The sequence below is a fragment of the Panicum hallii genome, chromosome 5 (genome assembly GCF_002211085.1).
Source record: "Panicum hallii strain FIL2 chromosome 5, PHallii_v3.1, whole genome shotgun sequence".
In the NCBI taxonomy this organism is placed as follows: domain Eukaryota; kingdom Viridiplantae; phylum Streptophyta; class Magnoliopsida; order Poales; family Poaceae; genus Panicum; species Panicum hallii.
In genome coordinates, this window is record NC_038046.1 from 27,626,575 (window position 1) to 27,631,014 (window position 4,440).

Genomic DNA, 4,440 nt, shown 5'->3' on the forward strand with positions numbered 1-4,440 from the left:
ATTCTAGGTAAGCACCTATACTAGTCAATCAAGGTAGATATTAATCATCCATCAAAATTATTCCATTAACTGTTACTGTTATTACTCTATGTGGCAGAAGTATCAAGCAGTCTCAATCTCCACGAGAAACGGACGATTTTGAATCGAATTTCATAACCTTGCAAGGGATCCTAACTCACACGCTCGGAAACTTAACTTTCCGGGCAACCGTTCCCATCTTAATCCGGGGCGTGGATCAGGGCCACCACAAGCGACTGCAGGACCATACGCACATTCACTATGCGGGACGTACGCCTATAGCACGACTGTATGGCCGTACTCCCGTCCACTACGCGGAAAGTATTCCCACACGTCGGTGCATGTGTGTGACAAAAACCAAAATTCGAGTGGTGGGGTAAGTCCACTTGCCGGGTCAATCAGGTAATAGGCTTATCGCGTACCATATTTACGGTATGTGGCTAGTACTTTCAAATACTTGACCACCACTACCACACACTGTGACCTTATCAAACTTAAATCAACACAGACGGGGTATTCTTTCAAGTCATGATATCGTACATAACCCCGTCCGTTATCCTTATAGTGATTGCAGAATGGTAAACAATCAACTCCTATATCACGCGAGTGATAGGAAATCACTCAACTTCTGCCGGTCCTATTAGCAGAGCATCTATTCGGTAAAGACTCGGAAAACATTACATAGGTTCCTAAGTTTCATGCATCTAGGGTTTCATTACAACTCCTAAAACTTAATGCACAATATAGATATATAACCTAATAAGTGCATAATTTGAAAAACTGGGTTATGCACCGGGGCTTGCCTTCTTGGGTGAGGCTGGGGTCAAGAATGTCAACAACTTCCAAACTTTGGTTCGGGGCTTCAGTAAGATCCTCAGTGACGTTCACTTGGTCTTCAGATATACCCTACTCGGATTCCAGGACCAATTCGTAGGTTCCGTCTTCAAGCGTCGTTGATTCTACATGATATGCAATGATTTGAATTAAGTGATTATTAAGTCAATAACTTTCCTTCACGGTAAGGTTGCAATCCAACAATTCACATTCAAAATAGCACAAAGCAAAGGATTTGAATTCCAAGGATTCAAATTTACTTATTATACATTAATCCAATTAACTCTACTAATATCATAAATAATTTCTATAACTTTAAGCATAAGAGTATTGAGGTTAGGAATTTAATTACACACACTTGAAGTTGATACAAAGTTTCTGTTAATTTCTTATTTTTAAACTTAACAGGTTAGTGGTACAAAAATGAACAAATTCAAACTTAAGTTAACAAGTTTTATTTTTAGTTTGAAATCTATAGGGGCTCTGGCTTTGAATTTTGGTGAGTGTGTTTATTCTATCAGATGAGCTTGTCATAAATTTTTCATAAATTTTTGAATGCAGAAACTAAGGTATTTGAATCAAATTCAAATTTCAAGTTTAAATCAAAACCTTAAGTTAAACAGTGCTATAAATTATTCAAAAATTACTATCAATTACTCAACATCAGAAAGATATATGGTAAAAAGATCTAAGCATGGAAGCATCAGAAACATGCTTGAATAATCTTAAATCATTTCAAGCTTAATTTGCACAAATTTAAATGAGTTCCAGTTAGAGTTTAGTACTGATGGTGAAATTTACACACAAGTTCACTCATACCACATATAAGTTGCATACCAAAAATTACATGAAATAAAGCTAGCATGCAAGAGATACATATAAGATTCCCTTTTGTTAAACTTTAAAATAACACTTAAAACATTAAGTTTCAAACTAAACTTTAGTAACAAAAGTTGCAGAGCTAGAATCTTAGAGTACAACAAAACTAGTTTGACAATTTTTGGATTTTTCTACAAATTTCTATAGATTTTCAAATTTGGCAGATTTAAATTGGGGGGTACTGATATTGTTGCAGAAAAGACCCTAGAAAGAAAAGAAGACTTGCAATTGGGTCCCTAGTCAATTTGAACAGAGGAACCAAATGACAGCGGCCAAATTCCGGTGAGGCGGCTCACCGGCGACGAGGGGAAAGTGGTGGAAAAGGTTCAGGGGCTCACGGCGGACTCGGGGATGACCGGAATCGAAGAAGAAAGGCTCAGAGGCGGTGGTTCGACAAAGGTACTGTGGCAGTACCAACCTGAATTATACCGGCTCAAGTATATGAGTCCACTCCAGAGGGCTCCAACATACTTCAAACGGTATAATCCCTTGGCCTATCGGGTAGCATCCCGATAAACCACCGATACAGGATCAAATAAGGTTACCTCACACGAAGGTGAGTCCAGAGATACAGTCACCATCATATTATACATCACAGGGGATTACATTACAAGAGTTTCTAAAAGTAGTACGAAGTTTCAAATCTAGACAAATTATTACAAACTGTTAAAGTTATGGTTTTTGGCAGCGGAAAACATACGCGATGATTTACAACACGTCGTCAAGAAGGATGTCATGCTAAGCCCGGGCACGACATCACTCGGTATCATCAGTGTTGGCCGGGGACAGATCCCATTCTACGGACCAACCATCTGGAAGAGCACAGGGCCAAGACAGGGGAAGAGTAGGGTCTTCAAAGACATAACCTGGAAAACATATAACTAGCAAGGTTGAGTATACTAATACTCAGCAAGGCTTACCCGTCTCATGGTATACTTAGCCATGTAACTAGACTTATGAAGGCTCATAATGGTTCGGGGTTTAGTTTCAGCTGAAAAGCAACAAAGAGTAGATTCTTAATTTCAACTTTTAGCTTTCAGGTTCTAGTTGATTATCCATTCTAGGTAAGCACCTATAACTACTCAAGCAAGGTAGAGCCATTTTACAGCATACCTCAGTATTACTCATCATAAGATTGCTCTTGTTACTCTATGTAGTAAAGGGATCAAGCAGTCTTAATCTCCACGAGAAACGGACGATTCCTGAATCGAATTTCAGCCTTGCAAGGTAAACCTAACTCACACGCTTGGAGCATTCAATGATTGTTTCGAAGCGACCGTTTGCCTTTCATTCCGACTCGTGGACAGGTCTACCACAAGCGACTGCAGGGCCATACGCACATCCAATGTGTGCAGGACGTAGGTCTATAGCGCGACTACATGACCATACTCCTGGTTGCCCTGCAACACGTATTCCTACACTTCGAATCAAGTAACCAGAAGAACCAAATACGAGTGGTGGGAGGTATGTCCACTCCTCGGGCCGATTGGTTACTAGGCTTACCGCTTACCATATTTCGCGGCATGTGGCTAGTACTTTCAAACGCTTAACCACCACTACCACACTCTGCGACCTTATCAAGTTCAACAACACAGACGGGGCATCACCTCATTCATGATACCTCACATCAATCCCATCCGTCATCCTTATAGTGATTACAGGAATGTAAACATTAAAATTCCTATATCACACGAGTGACAGAGAATCACCCATCTTCTACCGGTCCTATTAGCAGAGCAGCTATTCGGACTCAAGGGCTAGTAACCATGACATGGGTTCCTAAGAAATTGTGGCTAGGGTTTCTTATACAATTCCTGAAAACGTAATGCAAAGATAGATATAAATAATATAGGTTCAGTGTAAATAAAGTAGGGATTATGTCCGGGGCTTGCCTTTACTGGTGGGGCTGAAGTTAGGGATGTTAGTATTATTATCTTCCGAACTTTGGTTCAGGGCTTCCGATAATCCCTTGGTGACGTTCCTTTGGTCTTCAGAAATATCCTCCGCAGACTCCTGGGAGATCTTGTAGGTCCCGTTTGCGGAAGTAGTCGTATCTACATGCAATGCAACATTACATTCAAAGTGTGCACATAAAGCTATTTTACTTCACGATAAAGTTGCAATCCAACATTCATTTAACATATTACTCATATAACAACCTAAAAAGATCTGAAACTAAACTGAGACAGAGCTTAGGTGGACAACTAATTAAGATGGGCTATTTGTTGAAGACTACAACAGAGTCGGTTGGAAACAACAGGGGTTCAGTCGATAGAATTGGTAAAGAAGGGAGCTCTCTATACAGTTTTAGGAAATCTGCTGATTTCTATTTAGAAGAGAAATCAGCAGGAGCAATCTCTATATATGAGTAGAAAAGATTAGCCGATTTGGGTTCATTCGAGGTTAAATCGGCTGATATAGAGAGGAACGATGAAAGTACAGTACTCCAAGGATAGAATAAGGAAGGATCTTGCTGATTAGATCTAGTTATCAGCATATTTTTACCTAACTGATGGTTGGTGTATTGGCTTGTCTTATTCGACGAGGGTGTATCAGGTTTAGCTGATTGATGTGCTTAGATCGTGCCTAACAGAGGCGTGTCTACTGTGCTATCTTACTGATCTAGGGTTGTGTACTTTGGCTTGTGTAGCCGATTGATAGGTGTATCGGTTTCCTAGTTGATCGATGAAAGCATCGATTACTTTAGGA